The sequence below is a fragment of the Eschrichtius robustus genome, chromosome 13, assembly GCF_028021215.1.
Source record: "Eschrichtius robustus isolate mEscRob2 chromosome 13, mEscRob2.pri, whole genome shotgun sequence".
Lineage (NCBI taxonomy): Eukaryota > Metazoa > Chordata > Mammalia > Artiodactyla > Eschrichtiidae > Eschrichtius > Eschrichtius robustus.
In genome coordinates this window covers 88,436,830-88,458,462 of record NC_090836.1, presented here as the reverse complement: position 1 = coordinate 88,458,462, position 21,633 = coordinate 88,436,830, and the positions used below count along the sequence as shown (strand labels likewise).

The 21,633-nt window shown below is 42.9% G+C and overlaps 1 pseudogene; it reads left to right on the top strand.

The window, feature by feature from the left end:
* LOC137775387 (putative tetratricopeptide repeat protein 41) overlaps positions 1 to 20,526 on the top strand; it is a 78,098-nt pseudogene extending 57,572 nt beyond the window's left edge.
* Positions 20,527 to 21,633: the final 1,107 nt, after the last annotated feature.

The window sequence follows — 21,633 nt, the reverse complement described above, 5'->3', positions numbered from 1 at the left end:
AGAAGCGAAAAGCTTGACAGTAAAACCATTGCCTCGTAAAAGAGAAATCTAAACACGTAGCTTACTGACTGAGTCATCGCTACATCCTGGGCTGCCCCACCATAAATCCAGGGCTGGCAGCGTGTGACTCATCAGACACTTAACACTGCTGCCGTTCAACGTGCATGGCCTCTGTGTCAGAGGAGCTGACCGTACCTGGCAGTCTTCTTCCCAGACCTCATTGTCAACGGTCAGCCTTCCGAAACGACCGAGAAGCCTTTATCCTTATAGAAGGTTGTCCTTAGGTGACTGCATCTTCCACATTGGTTAAGACTGGGAGATTTTTGCTGTGTCACTCAACTCACCTCTCAACCATGTGGAGATCCTTTGTCTTGGTGGCCAGGGGCCCTCAAGACAGCTCTCATGCACTAGGGAAATGATCAGAGGGTCCTAAGGGGCCTTGGAGAGTGGGGATAGGTAGGGATGGATTCATGAGGTCAGATTACAAAATTAAAAGTAACCCTCCCCCAACTCCCCCCTCCCTCGCGCGCCGCCTTCCCCCAGGACAGAGAAGAATGAGCAAACTGGCTTAAGAGGAACGGGGATATGTTCTCAGTGAAATCAGTGAATGTCATCCCTCTTTCTCTCAACTTTGTATCTATTCATCAGCAGCTGTCCTTTCATCAGTGTCCCCTCCACAGACAAGTGTCTCAGCTGCCTCACTTCCCGTTGATGTCGTTCGCCTCTCCCTCCACCCAACTCCGTTTCGCCTCCTCCCATGAACATAATCAGGGACTTCCTCGTTGTGTCTCTTTGCACTTTGATCTCGTTGGTCGTCTGCTGCTGGAGTTTTTGACAGCATCCATTGCTCCCCTCCTGAAATACGCTCTCCTGGTTTCTGAGCTACCCACCCTCATGGCCGTCTTCTCTGATGATGCCTTCTTGGTTTCTTTCGTGGGTTTCCTCTTTCTCTTCCCGACTCTAGTCCAGATGGTGGTGCTCTTGGGTTCAGTTCTTGGATTCTACATGTGTCAGCCGCGGTGCCGCAACCTCACCCGTGCCCAGGGCTTCAGCCAGCATTCCCTAAGGCGATGGCTTCTCGTCTCCATCTCCTTCTCACACCTCCATCATCGGCTGCACACGTGTGCATCCATCTGCCTATTGGGCGTCTCCGTTTGGGTATCCGAAGTCTTCGGGCAGTTCAGAGTCAACATTCTCAAGCCTGAAAACATCCACCCCTCTCCCTGACAAAATGCATCTTCTCCCATCTCACCCAGTACAGACACCATCTTAATGACACATTTTCGTGGTATTTATTATCAGTCACCATGCTAAACCCACTCCATACATTTTCTCATTTAATCCTCACAACAGCTCTGCTATCCTCATTTTGAACACCAGAAAACCGAGGTTTAGGAGATTAGGGTGCTTGACCAGCTTTCAAATGGTAAGGCCAGGATTAGCACCAGGGGAGTCTGATTGCAGAGCCGTAGTGCCTAACCATCGCATCACTACCAGGCACGCTTGACCTCAGAGCTCAAGCTCCTAATCTCATCATCCTACTGCACGTGCAGATGCCAGCGCTCCCAGCACCAGGACCACCACATTCCGTGCGACGCCAAGACTTAGCAGGTGTCCGGTCACATCTGTGGCCACTGCATTAGCTCAGACCCTTATCATTCTTCCTCTGGACCAGCTGGTCTCCCCTTCCGTAGCCTCACCTGCTTCAGTTTATCCTCTGCATTTGCACCCAGGTGAATTTTCTAAAATGCAAGTTGGATCACGTCACTGTCTTAATGAAAACTCTTCAATATTAAAGTCCAAAACCCCTAGGTTTGCACTCAGTGTCCTTCACAGGTGGTTGGTCCTCCATTTCACCCTCCAATCTCTCCTCCTACCTCGGGAAATTCTCTGAGGGCAAGGGTTAGTCTTCCTCATTTCTGAACCCCAGCCCCAGTGCCAGCATTCCGTGAATGTTTGTTGGATAAATGGATGAATGCCATGCTTCTTGGATGCAAAGCTTTAATTAAATTTCTCTTTTCTAGATTCAGAGGAAGCAAGCAATTGAATATTATAAACAAGTGATAAAAATAAAGGAAAATGCGGGCACTCTGGCCAACTCCTCACTCGTCAGGAAGCAGGTGAGCATTAGCCTAAGTGATACCTTGTGTAAATTAGGTAATTGCTTTGATGTATTTCTGTTAGAAGCAGATGACTTTTCCCTCTGTCTCACCTGCATACTTTGCTTATTTTTTAAAAAGCCTTCATTTTTTTAAAAAAAATAATTTTATTTATTATTTTTGGCTGCATTGGGTCTTTGTTACTGCGTGTGGGCTTTCTCTAGTTGTGGCGAGTGGGGGCTGCTCTTCGTTGCGACGTGCGGGCTTCTCATTGCAGTGGCTTCTCTTGTTGAGGAGCACAGGCTCTCGGCACATGGGCTCAGTAGTTGTGGCTCACGGGCTCTAGAGCACAGGCTCAGTAGTTGTGGCACGTGGGCTTAGTTGCTCCGCGGCATGTGGGATCTTCCCGGACCAGGGCTCGAACCTGTGTCTCCTACACTGGCAGGCGGATTCTTAACCACTGTGCCACCAGGGAAGTCCGGAAAAAAAGCCTTCATTTTTGAAGCAAGCAACTCCTGTTCCACATACTTTCAACTTTTTTTTTTTTTTTGCAGCTTATTTACCTTCCCTCGTGAGGTAAGTGTCTTAGTCTGTTGCTATAAGTAAACTGGGTGGGTTAAACAACAGAATTTTATTTCTCACAGTTCTGGAGCCTGGGAAGTCCAAGATCAAGGTGCCAGCAGATTTGGTGAGGGCCCATCTCCTGGTTCAAAGACAGCTGTTTTCTCACCGTGTCCTCACATAGTGGAAGAAAGGGGCTGAGAGCTCTCTGGGGTCTCTTCACTGATTTCTTTTATAAGGGGCACTAACCCCATTCGTAAGGGCTCTATCTTCATGGCCTTATCACCTCTCAAAGGCCCCACCTCCTTATACCATCATCTCAGGGCTTAGGATTTCAACATAAGAATTTTAAGGGGGACATAAACATTCATACCACAACAGAAAGGTATCTTTTAAAAGTCCTTTCCATCCCATTTTTCATTCATTTGTAGGCAAAGCACCATGCCCAACCACACCCCTCTCCTGTCAGTGTAGGTTCCCTTCTTCCTTCCAGTTCTGTTTTAAGATGATGTTTCTATAGCAGTAGCCGTTTCATACTTATTCCTGTGTCGCTAAAGTAACACGTGACCAGAAATAACACGATGGGCCCACTTTTGACTTTACTCATGGGACTCAGTGCCTCAGATCTGGTGCAGAGATTTGAAGGCATTTTCTGATTAAAGATAAACATTTAAAACTTAAAACGAAAGTTAAAAAAATTGAAATGAAAAATTTGGCCCTTAAATCTTATCAGGAGGATTGGGGTTGGGTCTTTTGCCTCCTCTTGCTCCCTGTTGGTTCTGTTATACTGTTCTGTTTCCCTTCATGGGAGGAGTTCTGATTCTTCCTCTGCGTTTCTTCCACCAGAATGTTGATATCATTACCTGTGGTTTATAGTGACTGTTGAGTCTCTTCATCCCTGGTGCTAGATTGGTTAGGTGGAATTTACTGACATTTTAAGGGTGGTCCTCCAGGGTCACTGTTGAAGAACTCAGGGGCCTCTGAGAGAAAGGTTCTGCTTTCCAGGCTCTGCTATTGCCCGGGACCAGGGTAGCAGGACCTCACCTTTTACTGCCTCAGTACTTATTTGACTCAGTAGCCCATTAGCTTGTTCTGCAAATAGTTGCCACACATGAATTCTGTCATTTGCCTGGAGCATCTCTGCCAGACTTGGGAACTGAGGAGAATGAGAGTTGAATTGGAGGCTGCAAATCACGCTTGGATAGGAGGCTGGGGACAGGCCACGGCTGGAGGGTGGGGTAGGCGTAGTCAGGGATGTGATTCCCACAGACAGCACTTGCCAACTTTTGTGCGTCCAGTGAGTGGGTTCAAATAGAGTGAGGGTTCAGTGAGGGTCAAACAGAGGCCTCTCAGCCCTCGGGCAGCTTTGTTTCTTTCTTTCAGTAGGCTACACTAGAAATCTCAGTTTCTATAAATGCTACAACTGGAAAAATTTTGAAACACTGTCAGGGCTCCTGAAGTCTCATTGCCACAGGGCACAATCTACTTCAGCCTTAAAGAGTGGTTTTTAACCCCGGGCTGATTTTGACCCTCAGGCCACAAAGTCTGGAGAAACTGGATTGTCATGGCTGGGGGTGGGGAGTGCACATTTAGTGGGTGGAGGCCTGGGAGGCTGCTATACATCTTACAGTGCCCAGGACAGCCCCTGACAATAAAACATAACCCAGCCCAAGATGTCAACAGCGCCAAGACTACGAAACCCTGACCTAAATCAACCACTTCCCCAGCATATATGCTTGTCGTCCACAGTACAGTAAAACAGGGTTGCTCTCGGCCTAGTCATGTGCTGACGAAAAAGGCTTAAAATACTTGATATCTGCAGGGAGAGAATATCTTCTGTTTTCACTCTACAGATTTAAGAGTGTGTGTGTGTGTGTGTGTGCGCGCGCGCGTGCGTGTGTATGTGTGCGTGTGTGTACTTTTGTTTTCCAGTAAGGGTGTCCAGGCTGAGTAAAGATTTTGTTTCTAAACAGAAATTGCAGATGCAAATCTAGAAAACATTTATGGGAAAGGAACTAGTTTACCTGATCTGGTTGCTTTGCCTAAATTTTTGTTACTAGTTTTGGTGGCTTGTCTATGGTGAAAGTATAATATATTCACTTACTTTCCGATAAGAGGGTCTCTGGCAATCACAGTGTTTTGTTGACTTCTTAAATAATTCTTTATGATAGGTTTCCATTTTGCAGTCAGTTTTCAACGTGGTTACGGTCAAGTATTCTTCTGTAAGGAGCACTTTCTTGCCATCATTTTATAGTTCTTCCCACCTACTGGTGATTGAAGTTGATTCATTTCACATAAGGCCCGCTCCAGGCTCACAGGTACATCGTGCGTGGTTAAGTCATCTGTCAGGGCAGGATTCTTGTGCTTTTGTTTCAGTCCCCGGTGGTGAGAGCTGATGGGTGTCTTCAGTACAGGAGGATGAGAGCCCTGGGAGGGAAAGGTAGACTAAGTTTACGGAGACCTTGGAATCAGTTGTTCTTTGACGTATTTTTAGTTTTCCTATGTAGGGGCAGAAAAACGTTTCTTCCATCTTCTTAGGGTCCCTGGCTGAGCCTGAAAATTAAATTGAAAAGGCAGACTTTCACCACCCTCATTCCACCTGACCCTGCAGGCAGAAATCTGAGAGGCTGACTTTGGTGAGAAATTTTATCTCCTGTGGCTTTTGTTAAGAAGCCCAGGATCTCTTAACAGCAGCTTCTGGACCAAGCAAGGAATACTAGACGATAGAATCCCACCTTTGTCACCAAAACTGTAGGGGAGAAAAAAATTTTTTCCTCTACCCTCCTAGGTTCTTCTGCTGGGGCCCTGTAAAATTAGCCTGAGAAAAGATTGATTAACAAGAGAAAAATCAAACAGAAGTTTACTCATGTGTGCATCACACTTACACACCTACTCAGGGATGAGCAATTCCAAGGGGTGGCTTGAACTTGGGGTCTATATACTAACTTAGCAGGGGAGAGGGAGGGGGAGAAAAGGCCCTCATGGAAAAGCACATGACTCTTTGGAAGGATAAATAGGCCCTTAGGAGAATAGGTGATATGGTAGTTTGTGGCAGTGTCTGTCTGGGTGTGGTGCTGGCTTCCTGTCCCCCGCCCCCTGCCCCGGGGAGGGGGACTTATAACACTTGAGTCCTTTTGGGAGGCTCTGCTTTTAGGCACATAAGGGATCTCATGAATCAAATGCCTCAGCTCGTAATAATTCTAATGTCAGTGTGGCCTACTTTGGGGTGGCATATCGTGATCCCCTTTATCTACCTTTAATGGAAAATGTCTATCTACATGGAGCGTGCCTGAGGAACTCATAAAATAAGAAGGAAGCCAGAACCACATGTAGCTGGGACTCATCATTAGTCATTTTTAAAGAAGTCTTGGGGCCTCTGTAGTAAAAGTGTTACTGAACGTTAGTCATCAAAGCGATCCTCTTTAAGGATTTTTGCACTGAGGGAAGAAAAGAACTATGGTGTATGATGCTTACACTGTATCTATTCAGTGAGGATTTAGTGCTTTATACATTGTAATGCATGACAGAATTATAAGGATGTGTTATCTTAACCTAACTAGTTTGTAGGTCTGGGGTGGTTTGGGAGATTCATTCACCCGGTTAAGATAAACAAGCCTCCTACTGTGCACCCTACCCCCCAACACTCAGCCTGAAGCTGCCCATGTGAGTGGCAGCCCAATCACCCAATCACAAGTCATCGCTTGCATCTGCCTTTGTGACTCTGGATTGGAGGCTCTTGTAAGAAACTTTCCTTTGTCTGAGTTTTTCTCCTTGTGGGGGCAGTTCCTCAGGTGCTCTGCAGGGGCTGCTTACTACTTTGAAATGGTCTCCTAGGTCCTCCAACATGAATTTTATGAATGCCGTATGGCCTGTATTTCAATCCAAATGACAATTTGTCTTGGTCTTTTCTAGATGCGGTAATAGACAGACAAATGGGATGGGACAGATGGGAACTCTGTCCCCTGTGCTCAAAGAACCATCCTACATTTTGTATCTGGGGGATCCAAAAACAAACGAAGTTAATTTCTCCCTTCAAGCAAATTCTTGTTTTGTTAGGAGGCAAAACAAACCTATTATAAAATATATAACACATGAAAGATTTAAAGCACCGCCTGGTTGGAGGAGGCTGAACTGGGTTTTAGTTTTTGCCTGGCCATAATCAGTTATGTGACCTTTGCCAAGTCACAAGTGCTCTGGCCCAGGTCTGTCTCTGGGCTCCATCTGTAACTGAGGATATAGGGTTCTCTGAGGTTCTCTGCAGAGTTTCTCTTCCATGTTTACATTTAAGGGAGACTGTGATCGGTAGCGGGAGGTTTTCCAGGGAGAGCCTCTCGGGAGGAACGCCTGAGGGAGACGGAGGGTGTGAGCTGGCCGAGGACGAGGCCCGGCTAGGCAGGGGATCTGCATGAACGAGGGTAGGAAGGTAGGAATAAACAAAGACGTGGAGAAGATCACTTGGGAGCTGGCAGGGGGGCTATGAGAAAGGGTGGGATGGGAGGTGAAGACGTAAGAAAACAGGCAGTGGTGGGAGAATCGAGGCAGTGCACTGATTTGAAGGCAGTTCTGTCCACGGGCAAGTGGAGATTTAAGACTGAAGAAGGCTTGGGGGCCAGTTACCCTTTCATGGTCTTATTCTATTTAGGAGATTGTTTTGGAAACTCTTTAGAATTATTGAGAGCTCAGCAAGGCTGTCTGAAGTCTGTCTACAATTTCAGAGTGAAGTGAATTCCCTGTGCATCCTGTGTAAATGAATGTCCACCCTCATTACTTCTTCACTCAGCTCTATTATCCTTCATAGCACATAGCACACTACCTAAAATTATGTATTTGTTTATTAGTTTTTTTGCCATTTAAAAAAATTGAAGTATAGTTGATTTACAATGTTTCAGGTATACAGCAAAGTGATTCAGTTATATAAATAAATATATATATATATATATATATATATATATATATAAAATTTTCCATTATGGTTTATTACAAGGTATTGAATATAGTTCCCTTTGCTATACAGTAATTCCTTGTTGTTTATCTATTTTATTAGTAGTTTGTATCCCAAACTCCTAATTTATCCCTCCCTCACCTTTCCCTTTTGGTAACCATAAGTTTGTTTCCTATGTCTGTGAGTCTGTTTCTGTAGTAAGTTCATTTGTATCATTTTTTTAGATTCCACGTATAAGTGATATCATGTGATGTTTGTCTTTCTCTGTCCTACTTGCTTCGCTTAGCTTGATAATCTCTAGGTTCATCCATGTTGCTGCAAATGGCATTATTTCATTCTTTTTTATGGCTGAGTAATATTCCTTTGTATACATGTACCACATCTTCTTTATCCATTCATCTGCTGACAGACATTTAGGTTGCTTCCATGTCTTGGCTATTATAAATAGTGCTGCTGTGAACATTGGGGTGCATGTATCTTTTTGAATCAGAGTTTTCGTCTTTTCTGGATATATGGCCAGGAGTGGGATTGCCGGATCATATGATAAGTCTATTTTTAGTTTTTTAAGGAACCTCCATACTGTTTTCCATAGTGACTGCACCAATTTACATTCCCACCAGCAATGTAGGAGGGTTCCTTTTTCTCTACACTCTCTCCAGCATTTATTATTTGTAGACTTTTGGATGTTGGCCATTCTGACCAGTGTGAGGTGATATCTCATTGTAGTTTTGCATTTCTCTAATACTTAGTGATGTTGAACATCTCTTCATGTGCCTATTGGCCATCTGTATGTCTTCTTTGGGGAAATGTCTATTTAGGTCTTATTAGTTTTTTTAAAAATCTGCCTTTCTTGCTAAAAAGAAGGAACTTGATCTGTCTTTCCACCATTGTATGCCCAGCTTCTGGAACAGTGGTTGGCACATAGTAGGTTCTCAGTAAAAATTTGCCAAGGGAATGAACATATAATGGAGAAAATGACTTTGTTAATTCAGATTTACCCTTCCACTTTAGAAAAGCAAGTATTTATTATTAAGGGTATTTTAATGTTAATTACGTGTATTATAATTCATTCATTAATTCTTTCAACAAATATTTACTGAACCTTAAAGCAGTAAAAACAGATTTTATTCAAGACTATTGCAGTAGGGGGAAAGAGACATTAGTACAGGACTGGGTTCAGTTCCAAATATGGGCATGGGCGAGGGCAAGTGGTAATTTGTAGCCAAGGAGTAGGGTGGGGGTCAGTGGATAGAAAATTACCAAGAGGCAACACCAAGGATAAGGGGAATTCTGGCTAAACGAACCTAGCAGGATTCTTGCTGAAGGCAGGCCAAGGTGATCACACATCACCTGGGGGATGGTGGAGAATGGGAAACTTGACTAGATATCGAGGGTAATCAGGTACTGAGGATAGCTAAACTCAGCAGGATTCTTGTTAAAATTGGACTACATAGAGATGAACATAGAAACCCAAAAGTCAAGCCTAGCTGAAGAAGAGTTCAGAGAGCCTGAGCAGAGTTTGGTTAATGAGAGAATCTTTGCCAGGTGACAATCTCTGTTTTGGTTCCTGGGGATATAGCAGTGAGCAGGACAGGTAGAGACCCACACTGCCTTCACTGAGCTCACATTGAGACCAACAGCTGTCAGACAACTAAATACAAGACTGTTTAGCTGCAGTTGTGGAAAATGCCACTATAGAGATTGTGGTTGGACAACTAAACACACAGTGCTGCACCACAATTGTGCAAAGTGCTATCATGGCAAAATACAAGTGCTAACAGGGGACCTTGATCTGTTAGATGGAGGGGGATGGGTCGGGGGTGCTTCTTAGGAAATGATGCTGCAACTGAATGTGGAGGTGGATTTGCTTGTTAAGTAAAGTGGTGGGGAGGGAAAGGAGTCATCTAGGCAGCGAGGACAGAATTTGCAAATCTGGAAGGAACGAAAAGGGCCAGTGGGGCTAGTATGCAGAGACCAATGTTGGGGGGAGAGGGTGCATGAGGAGGATGTCAGAGAGGTGTCACCGTCCCCGAGGCCTGGTCAGGGATTTGGGGTGTTACCTGAAGAGCAACTGACACATACACACTACTATATATAAAATAGATAAAATATAAAATAGATAACTACTAAAATGTATAATTACATTTTCATTTATACCTACTGTATAGCACAGCGAACTCTACTCAATACTATGTAATGGCCTATATGGGAAAAGAATCTAAAAAAGAGTGGATAAATGTATTTGTATGACAGATTCACTTTGCTGTACACCTGAAACTAACACAACATTGTAAATCAATTCTACCCCAATAAAAATTAAAAAAAAAAAAAAAAAGAGCAATTGAAAGCCAGTGCAAGGTTTTTGCAAAGTGAGGGAGTGTTGGGGACATAGGGTCCTTCATTCCTCTAGCGTCATCATCACAGGAGGTTTCTCACACAGCATGCTAAAATCATCTTGTATATCCAGAGTCATGAAGGAGCTCAAAGAACCCTTTTTTGACCTCATTTCTATTTTTTTTTACTGTGAGTATTTTGACCTCTCAAACAGACTGTGAACTCCCAGGGGCAGGGGACTTATTCTTTGTATCTTCAAAGCATCACAAAGAGTGCTAGCTGTGCGTAAGTGCTCTGTCAATGCAGGAAGGGTGAGGAAAGTGGATAAACAGTTTCTTTCTGGGGGGTTACACAATTTGCCTGGCTTTCCAACAGAAGTGATGGCTCTTATCCAGGCTAACAACATTAAAAGAAGTGACCGAAATTGTATTTTAGCCTATTGAGAACAGTAATTTTTAGGTCACTTTTAATTAATTAATTTATTTATTAGGCTGCATTGGGTGTTCTTTGCTGCGCACGGGCTTTCTCTGGTTGTGGTAAGCAGGGGCTACTCTTCTTTTTGCTGCGTAGGCTTCTCATTGCGGTGGCTTCTCTTGTTGCCAAGCACGGGCTCTAGGCGGCGTGAGCTTCAGTAGTTGTGACGCGTGGGCTCTAGGGTGCGGGGGCTTCAGTAGTTGTGGCACGCGGGCTCAGTAGTTGTGGCGCAAGGGCTTAGTTGCTCCGTGGCATGTGGGATCTTCCTGGACCAGGGATCGAACCCGTGTCCCCTGCATTGGCAGGCGGATTCTTAACCACTGCGCCACAAGGGAAGTCCCTAGGTGACTTTTTAGACATCAGTTTGGATTATAGATTAATGATATTAATTGCTAGCTTGAAAGTTTTGGCACCTGCACCTTCCTTAGTCTTTTATTATTACATTTAATCAATGTATAGAATACAGTATAATCTTCCAAGGGGTATGAAAATAGTGGGCTTCCAGCAATGATCATTCAGATTTTAATTATACTCACAACATTTTAATGCATGAGATTATACTAAGCACATATTAAAATGGTGGATTTGTGAGAGGGTGATAATCCTAAAGTTTGTTTCTTCTTCTGATCACATTTTCATGAGGCATTTATTCAAAAGCGAAATCTCTTTCTGTTCAATATTTCCTTGAAATATTTCCTCATCTCCTTTCAACTTCTTCGATCCAGTTTCAAGAACAAATCTTAACCTCATGAAACTGCTAATTCTAGAGATTTTAGTACTAATCCTGACATGAAAAGAGGGTTTTTGTGATGTATGTTCCCTACTACCTCTGACACAGACCAATCTTTTTCTTTTTTCTCCTTCTCTGATAAGTGCTTAAATCTGCCTATTGAGAAATCATTACAGTGGGAGGAAAAAGCAGAAATGTGGCTTTTCATATTCCATTCTATCAGCTGAGGGTTCTATACGGAATTGTTTATTTTGGATGAAGTATGGTGGATGAACATTATGTTACTTCCCTCTCCCTGGGATTCTTTTATAGAAGACATATCAAGCATTTCAGTCACATTTAGAAGGAAGAAATTAAACAAAGGCTCTACAGGGTGACTTTCAGTGGGGTGAGTCAGTCCTTTTTTCCTCATTTGATTTTAAAATGCTTGTCTCAGCCAGGGTCCTCTTCTCTATAGCAGGGGGTTCCTTAATCCAAAAAGTCAGGTAAGTGATACAGACAAACTTTACATTTTCATTTTAACTTAAGCATATATATGTAATTCTTTACCTAAACTTAAAAATTTGGAGTTAAGGTCTTTGCCTTTAATGGGTCCTCTGATTGGAATTGGATGTCACCTTTCTCAAAATGCATCACACACAATTTCTAGTTTTGGTTTCTGTAAGGTAAGAACTTAGGCAATTGTGATGCTTCCGGGCAGGATACTTTTGATTGCTATCTTTCCCCACCTTTAATCTTCTACGGTTTTCTTGTTCGCTCACGATTTGAAAGAATTCCAAAGCATTCAGCCTGTTTTTCATAGAAAACCACTCTTTCATTTCACCCTCATATCTTCCTAGTTTGTACCATACTAAATTCAATGACCAAAATTAGACTAACAAATTCAGTTGACTCTTGGTCATGCTAGAACCAATGCTAGTTAGGAGCAGAAGTATGCCAGCACGGTGGGGAAGAACCTGCTAGCTGCAGGCATTTAGTGTGCCCTGGGCATCAGGTAGAAAGTTTTGCAGAGGAAATAGAGGGCCCTATTTAATAAATAGAGGGTTAATCCAGCAGTCTATTTTATGTCTGTTAGCAGAGCTTCCTTTTTACTTGTTGTGTGTGTTGAATAATTTTTAACAGGTTATGTATTTGTAAATTCTCTTGGTTGCAGGAAAATGTCAAATATCCCTTATAAGCTTAGAAAACTTTTAAACCTGGAAGGGACTCTAGAGATTACTCAGCTATCTTAAAGCTGAGGAAATAGCAGATATGTCATATGACTTAGCCCAGTACAGGTGATCTGAGAATCCTATCAGTTAGATAATAGAATCATTGAGGCGCAGAAAGACCAAGTGACATTTCAGAACTTTGCAGTTGGTAAGTAGTAGACTTATGACTTGGAACCCAGTCCTCTGACCCTAAATCCTGTGCTCTTTCTACCGTTCGTGGGCTCCAGGAGTTTGTGGTCTTGTTGGGATGATAAGCACATAAAAGAGAACTGAAATCCAATGTGATGTGTGTGGTGACAGACATTGGTAGAAGGTGTGGGGGGCATATAAAAGAGGCAACAAGTAAGCCTTTCCAGAGAAAGTGACCTGGCCGTGAGTCCTGACAGGCATTTGTCCGGTAAAGAAGGTGAGGAAGAGCATTTCAAGCAAGAAAGAATAGCATGAACAAAGGCGAGGGAGGGTGACTCAGGGGGGTGTGAACCTCTGGAATGGGGAGGGTTGGGAGGTGATATTGGAGAAGTCAGCAAGGTTTAGGGCATGGCAAATCTTGTCTACCATGGTAAAGGGTTCATCAGAGGAGGTGCTGTAGAATTTCCAGCACTAAGGGTCATGAGTAGATTAGCACTTTTTTTTTTTTTTTTACTTTTTGGCCGAGCCCTGCGGCATGTGGGATCTTAGTTCCCTGACCAGGGATCGAACCCACGCCCCCGGCAATGGAAGCACAGAGTCTTAACCACTGGACCGCCAGGGAAGTCCGAAGATTTGCATTTTAGATCCAGTACTCTCGTGGCTGAATAGAGGATGGAATTGGTCGAGAGGAGAATGGAGACTCTCCTGTGTTAACTAAGAGAGGACAAGACAAATGGAGAGAAAGTGGTTTATTTGCGATTTAGTCAGTAAATCCAGCAGTGCGTGATTGGATAGCAGGTGAGGGAAAGGGAACAGTCTGAGGCATTCCCCAGTTTATGGCTATACCCACGGCCAGTGCAACTGGGTGGATGGAGCTGTCGGCAGGAAGCACAAGGTTGAGAGGTGGGATGGGAACCATGATGAGCTAATTTGGGGCCTGTTGATTTGAATCTCTTATCTGAGTGGAGACGTTCAGTAGGCAGAAGAATATATGAGTCTAGTGCTTAGGAGCTAGAGGACTGAACTGGAGAAAAACATTTGGGAGTCCTTAGTACACACATGGTGGCCAAACCCTGTGGAATAGTTGAAAGAGCCAAGAAGAATAAAAGCCAAGAAGATGGCAGGAGATAGAATTTGGGAGAATGCTGTACAGTATTTAAGGGATGGGCAGAGGAAAAAGTTGTAGCAAGAGATGAGGAATGGCTCTAGAAGTAAGCAGAGAATCAGTAAAATCATGGAAGCTAAGAAAGGAGAGGGCTGACCAGGGATAAACTCCATGTACCTATGACAGAGGAGGCCAGAATATACAATGGAGCAAAGACAGCCTCTTCAATAAGTGGTGCTGGGAAGACTGGACAGCTACATGTAAAAGAATGAAATTAGAACACTCCCTAACACCATACACAAAAATAAACTCAAAATGGATTAGAGACCTAAATGTAAGGCCAGACACTATAAAACTCTTAGAGGAAAACGTAGGCAGAACACTTGTTGATATAAATTGCAGTAAGATCTTTTTTGACCCACATCCTACAGTAATGAAAATAAAAACAAAAATAAACAAATGGGGCCTAATTAAACTTAAAATCTTTTGCACAGCAAAGGAAACCATAAATAAGATGAAAAGACAACCCTCAGAATGGAGGAAAATATTTGCAGACGAAGCAACTGACAAAGGATTAATGCCCAGAATATACAAGCAGCTTATGCAGCTCAATATCAAAAAAATAAACAACCCAATCAAAAAATGGGTGGAAGACCTAAATAGACATTTCTCCAAAGAAGACATACAGATGGCCAACAAACACATGAAAAGATGCTCACCATCACTAATTATTAGAGAAATGCAAATCAAAACTACAATGAGATACCACCTCACACCAGTCAGAATGGCCATCATCAAAAAATCTTGGGACTTCCCTGGTGGTGCAGTGGTTAAGAATCCGCCTGCCAATGCAGGGGACACAGGTTTGAGCCCTGGTCTGGGAAGCTCCCACATGCCATGGAGCACCAAAGCCTGTGTGCCACAACTACTGAGCCTGTGCTCTAGAGCCCGTGAGCCACAACTACTGAGCCCGTGTGCCACAACTACTGAAGCCCGTGCGCCTAGAGCCCGTGCTCCGCAACAAGAGAAGCCATCGCCATGAGAAGCCTGCGCACCGCAACAAAGAGTAGCCCCCGCTTGCCGCAACTAGAGAAAGCCCACACGCAGCAACAAAGACCCAACGCAGCCAAGAAAAGAAAAAAATCTACAAACGATAAATGCTGGAGATGGTGTGGAGAAAAGGGAACCCTCCTACACTGGGATGTAAATTGATACAGCCACTATGGCAAACAGTATGGAGTTTCCTTAAAAAGTTAAAAATAGAACTACCATATGACAAAGCAGTCCCACTACTGGGCGTATACCCAGAGAAAACCATAATTCAAAAAGACACATGCACCCCAGTGTTCATAACAGCACTATTTACAATAGCCAGGACATGGAAGCAACCTGAATGTCCATCAACAGAATAATAAAGAATATGTGTTATATGTACAATGGACTATTACTCAGCCATGAAAAGGAACGAAACTGGGTCATTTGTAGAGATGTGGATGGACCCAGAGAGTGTCATACAGAGTGAAGTAAGTCAGAAAGAGAAAAACAAATATCATATATTAATGCATATGTGTGGAATCTAGAAAAATGGTATAGATGACCTTATTTGCAAAGCAGAAATAGAGACACAAATATAGAGAACAAATGTATGGATACCAAGGGGGAAAGGGGTGGGTTGGGAGGAATTGGGAGACTGGGATTTACACATATACACTATTTTTTTTTAATTGTTTAATTGAAGAAGTACCCTTTTTTTTTTTTCCCGATTATTAATTTATTTATTTATGGCTGTGTTGGGTCTTCGTTTCTGTGCGAGGGCTTTCTCTAGTTGCGGCAAGCGGGGGCCACTCTTCATCGTGGTGCGCGGGCCTCTCACTGTCGCGGCCTCTCTTGTTGCGGAGCACAGGCTCCAGACGCGCAGGCTTAGTAATTGTGGCTCACGGGCCTAGCTGCTCCGCGGCATGTGGGATCCTCCCAGACCAGGGCTCGAACCCGTGTCCCCTGCATTGGCAGGCAGATTCTCAACCACTGCGCCACCAGGGAAGCCCTACACTATTGATACTATGTATAAACTAGACAACTGAGGGGAACATATTGTATAGCACAAGGAGCTCTACTTCATGCACTGTAGTGTCCTAAATGAGAGGGAAATCCAAAAGGGAGGGGATATATGTGTATGTATGGCTGATTCATTTTGCTGTGCAGTAAAAGCTAACACAACATTGTAAAGCAACTATACTCCAGTAAAAATTAATTTAAAAAAAAATGGAGAGGGCTGAGAGCTGACCACCAGATCTAGAATAGACGATTGCATTTAGCAACATAACGGTCACAGGGAACTATCAATTTTGGTGGAATGGTAGGGAAAACAGCCTGTGTAAGAGAGAATAGTGAATCTGTTCCCTCTACCCAAAGGTGGGGTCTGCAATGGCTCAGCCCCTTGAATTGGTAGAGTGAGCTCATGCAGTACTAGGGGCGATGACAGAGGTCATCTGCAGCCAGGTCCCTCTGAGCAGACTTGCCGATGGTCTCAGTGAAGAGGGTGCAGGGAAAGAGCCATCCCCTCCCCATATAGTTTTCTGTAGGATAGAAATTGAAGACGCATGGAAACATCCCATTGCAACCTTTTACTCCATTTGGGACAATGATTGACAACTTTCTCCCTCCCCAGTCTGTTTATAGACACACGTTTATTGAAAGAACGAGCAAACAAGCTTAATTTCTCAAACTGAAGGACTTCTGACAAACTTTAGACATGGCGTACTTATCAAACAAAAAGAAACTTTCAACAGAGAACCTTTAAATCCTGCATAATCCTCCTTCCTCATTACACATTAGCAGCCTGTCTTCTGGATGGAGAATATAGGCTGTGATTGTTTCCACTTCTTTACCCATTTGCTCCCAGCACAGTGGGGAAGCTCATTGTTGGTCAGGGTCCACAGAGTCTGGACTCATTCAGGGACACTTCCTGAGGCTCTCCACCAACACCTGCGATTTTCCTTGTTACGTGGTGACAACGACCTGAATTATAGTTGTGGGCCCCGGGGAGGAAATGAACACAGGACTGGCATTGTAAAAATCTACCTGTTAGTTGACAGCAAATATAATACGAAGCAAGAGGAATAGGCTTAAATTTCAGTAGACTAAAGATTAGAAAAAGTTGTACTTTAGAAGATTACTTAAAAGGGCAGTGGACTGTCTTTGGATAAAATATCTTTCTTTTTCCAGAGGAAATAGTAAAGATACTACTTTATTTTTTAATATTAAGCACTGAAAAAAAGGGGGAAACTAGGAAAACTCACCAATTAAAATCTGAGAACAGATTTTTCACGGAAGTTAGTTAGTGGGACCTTCCCTCATTCTCATCCCCAATTCACACTCCCTTGGAAATAGGGTAGGTGTGGCTGTCCAGATGTAGAAAATGGAAAAGATAACAGATGGTTCCTGTCTGGCTGTGGTTTTATAGGAAAATCTCCTAAGGAACCAGCGTGAGAGGGAGAATAGTGTTCTCGTTTCCCACTTCTAGAACTTAGGGTCCTTGGATCTAGGGACCTAGGTTTAAATCCCAGTTCTGCTATTTTCTGGGCTTGTGGACATAAACTCTCTGAGTCTCAAGTTTCTCAGTAGCCAAAAGGGGATAATAATCTCTGCCTCTAGGGTTATTCTGAAGATTTAATGAGATGTTATATGCAAAACAACCAACAGAGTCTACAATTAAATATTAGGTTCCCTCCTCGTCCAGAATGAAGATTTGAAGTGGGAAGGAGGTTCAGTGACCTCTCTCCTATGGAAATGAACTCATCCTGGACTTTCCTCTTCTCGGGGTTGAAAGGACTGACCTGGCTGGGTAGTGCTGTCCGGCTGGTACCGACCCTGAGGGAAGATGGGGTGGACTGGGGTTGGCCTGAGCTAAGAGTGTCCTTTCCTGGCAACTACTGTGCTTGCTGCCAGAAAGAGATAGGTTGTGTTCAAGAAAGTTCTGAGGTCAAAGCTATCGGTACAGGTCCAGATGGGTCACGAGGGTAAAGGGCCTGAGGAGCCAAGGTGTGTGGCCAAGAGGGAGTGTGGGGAGCGCAAGCATGAAATAGTGTATGTCAGGGGCATCAGCAGCTGGTCTGCGTGCCAGTCTCAGTCTCCCAGCAAGTCAGAGCCTCTTAAAGGGCCTTCAGGCAGAACGCACAGTCTGCGGGCCTGGTTACTGGCATCCAGAGGAACTCTGAGAATGAGTTCTTGCCTAGCCAGACCTGAGACATTCTGACTCTATTCTTCTCCACTTTACCTTTTAAGGCCTGTTAAGGCCTGTTAAGGCCAATGCAACGTGGCCATCCTGAGCAGGGTAATTCACAAGTGCTTTCTGCTGAGTTATGTTGGGGCAACTGAGAACCTCAGAGTCATGAAAATACTTCAAAAAGAAGAAAAATAGCCACTGATTGCTAAGTGGAGCCAACAGCTGGAACTCCCCTTCAGATTTTCAGCAGAAGCTGTGGGCAGTGTGAGATCCGTGCTATGACCCATGAAGCAGAGCTACAAGAGAGAACATCTCTGCAAACAGAAGCTGTAGCGTGTATACTCAGAAGGACAATCCAGTATGGGGTGAAGAGGCAGCCTAGCATAGCAGTAAAGGGCATGGGCTTGTGGATGAGGCTGACCCAAGATCGTTCTACCACAAACTGGAGTGACTTACTTGACCTCTTTCAATTTTCTCATCTTTAAAAGTCAATGAACGTGCACAAAAAATTCTCTGGAAGGATACACGTTTTAGGAGAAGACTGCACAGATGAAGACCAAGATGGGAGAGACAGTTTTTACTTCATACCTTTATACATTTTCATTTTTGAATCATGTGGATATGCATCCTATTAAAAAGAATAAATGACAAAAATAAAAGACAAGTGATGATAGTTTATACCTTGTAGGATAACACAGGCCTGATAGATAGTACTCAGCTAATTTGCAGTGTTTATTATTATTAATATTAATACAGGGATGCTGGCTGGGTTATCTGCCAGTGTTTTTTACCTTTAAATACCCAGCAGTCTCTTATGTATCCAGATTGATGCCCTACATGCACCGGCCTTACATTATGTTTATAATCAATGGTATAAATTTAGTCCCTTAAAAGTAGTCATGTAGGGACTTCCCTGGCGGTCCAGTGGTTAAGACTGCACGCTCCCAATGCAGGGGGCCCGGGTTTGATCCCTGGTCAGGGAACTAGATCCGCATGCGGCGACTAAAGATCCGGCACGTGGTAGTGAAGAATGAATGAATGAATGAATGAATAAATAAATATTTTTTTAAAAAGCAGTCTTGTAAATGGGTAAAATGAATAAATGAGTGCCACTTGCAAATTGACTAATTTTTTTTTTTTTTTACTTTTCACACATTTTAGAGAATTACATTAAATTATTGACAATAGCACATGGCACTGTATAATGAGCACCTATATACCCTTTATCTTTAGTCACCAACTGTTAACATTTTGGTCATACTTATGTTTTCTTTCATATACACACACATACACATGCATACATTTTTTTTTTTTTTGGACTATTTGAAAGTTGCAGATGTGACACTTTTATCTCTAAATACTTCAGCATGTGTCTTCTGAGAACAGGACATTCCCCTACCTAACCACATTACAATGATCAAACCCAGGAAATTTAACCATTACATAAGAGTATTATGTACAATCCATATGCAAATGTTCCCAAGTGTCCCAGTAAATGTTCTTTATAGCTGTTTACTTTTTGATCCAGAATTCTGTTGAGGATCTTCCACTGCATTTGGTTGTCTCCTTTAGTCTAGAACATTTAAGTAGGGCTTGTTTTGCCTTTCATGACACTGACATTTTTGAAGAGCCTAGGTCAGTTTCTACCCTACTCCCTGCCCCAATGTCCTTCAGTTTGTATCTGTTTTCTGATAATTAGACTCAGGTTAAATGTTTTTGGCAGGAATACTACAACAGGGGATGGTCCAATGCCACCTTTTATAAATGTTTTTTTATCGTTCTCTTTTAAATGTGTGAAGCCAGGAGTCCTTTAAAAAAATTCTAATATTCTTATTTTCAAATATCCAGCAGGTCAATTATTGATAAATGACTCTTGTCATCAAGTCATGATGGAGGCTGTGGGCTATTTGTACAGATCACTTGATTTAAGGGCCACTTACCTGGGATCTTCTCATTCATCGATCCGTGGAATCCTGCAGTGAGTTTCTATTCTCTGTCTCAACAAGAAATATGCTTCAGGTTATTCATATTCTATAAATGACCTCTTGACAACTTTTGATCCTTTGCAGCCTCCTGAGGGAAACTGAGTGGATCCGGGGTAGGAGATGTTGGCCTCAAGGCATGAGCCAGCAATATTCTGAGGGTCCCAGGAATGGCGCCTCATTATGGGAGCACTTGCTTAAGTTAAACTATCACAGCGCTCAGAGTTCTGACACAGTGAGCTCCGCAATGTGCACCAGGGCAGATAAGCTACAGGGGGCTAAAAGCTTGGACTTGGTGCCTCATACAATTTCAGATAAATCAAAATATGTTTCAGGACAAGGGAAAAAGTTCTTGCGACCCATTATTTCCGTTTCTGCTGAGGAAAAGACCTGACTGAAGACACAAAGTAATGTTGCAATATGGCATGAAAGATTGTTCCTCTAAGATTTTATCTTTGGATAAAACGGGTGGTGCAGTAAAGCTTTCACGGCAAAGGATTTTGTCAGCTAAAAGTGAGAGTGAAAAATGCCAAATTACCGCAGTTTACCAGCATCCCCTGCTAGGGTCTCTTAGCACAAATAATCCCTGGGAATCCTTATCTGAGCTCATCTCAGAGAAGTGGCTTTTTCATAGCCCAGATTACAGTTCAATTTCTCAGAGGTGTTTTTTGCAGAGAAGATCTCAGTTTGAAACAAAATTGATGAAGACCTCAAATGATACTAATAAAGAATAAAAATTATCATGGGCTCTTCTGTGTCAGTAATTTTTTTCTACTTGTCTTTATTTAGAACTCTTTGATGAGGTATTTTCTAATCAAGAAAATAATCAAGGTGATAATCAAGGTTATTGGGATTTTATTTATTTTTTAGCCGCTTAAAATATTTTAACAGATTGTAGCTAAAAAGAGCAATTTTTAAGTGATTCATATTTCTGTGGTAGGTAGAAGAATGTTGCTCTCACAGTGTTCCATATCTAAAAATATATGGAAGCAACGTTATTAAAGTTCTAATTGTGTTAACTTTTACTATCATTTATCTGTGAATTTATGACTTAATGTTTCATGTGAACAAAATTTGCAATTGCTATCACATCTTTTTAAAGTAACATGAATAAGAAAAGATATAAATTCAAGTAAACTAAAACCATAAAGTAAGTTTAAAGTATTAGAGTCCATGGATTTGATACCATATCTGTTATAAACATTGTAACTGCCTCTCTTTTATCAGTGATTTGTAAGATATTACCTATTAACTGTTGAGGATTACTTACTGGCTTCCTTCTTCCTTATCACCCAACTAAATCCTGCCTATTACTTTAGGAATCCAAGTGGAAGAATGGGCTCAGCTGTGTGACTTTAAGAATGCTATGTCGGGCTTCCCTGGTGGCACAGTGGTTAAGAATCTGCCTGCCAATGCAGGGGACACGGGTTAAAGCCCTGGTCTGGGAAGATCCCACATGCCTTCGAGCAACTAAGCCCGTGAGCCACAACTACTGAGCCCACGTGCCACAACTACTGAAGCCTGCGCGCCTAGAACCCGGGGTCCGCAACGAGAGAAGCCACCGCAATAAGAAGCCTGCGCACCACAATGAAGAGTAGCCCCCGCTCGCCGCAACTAGAGAAAGCCCGTGCGCAGCAACGAAGGCCCAATGCGGCCAAAAATAAATAATAAAATAAATTTATATATATATATATATAAGAATGCTATGTCACTTCTCTTAGCCTCACTTCCATCACTTATAAAATGGGAGAAATTATGGTGCTTACTTTTTAGGATTACTGAGAGGACTGCATGAGAAAATGCACATTGCAAGCCTTCAATAAATAGTAGTTACTGTCTGT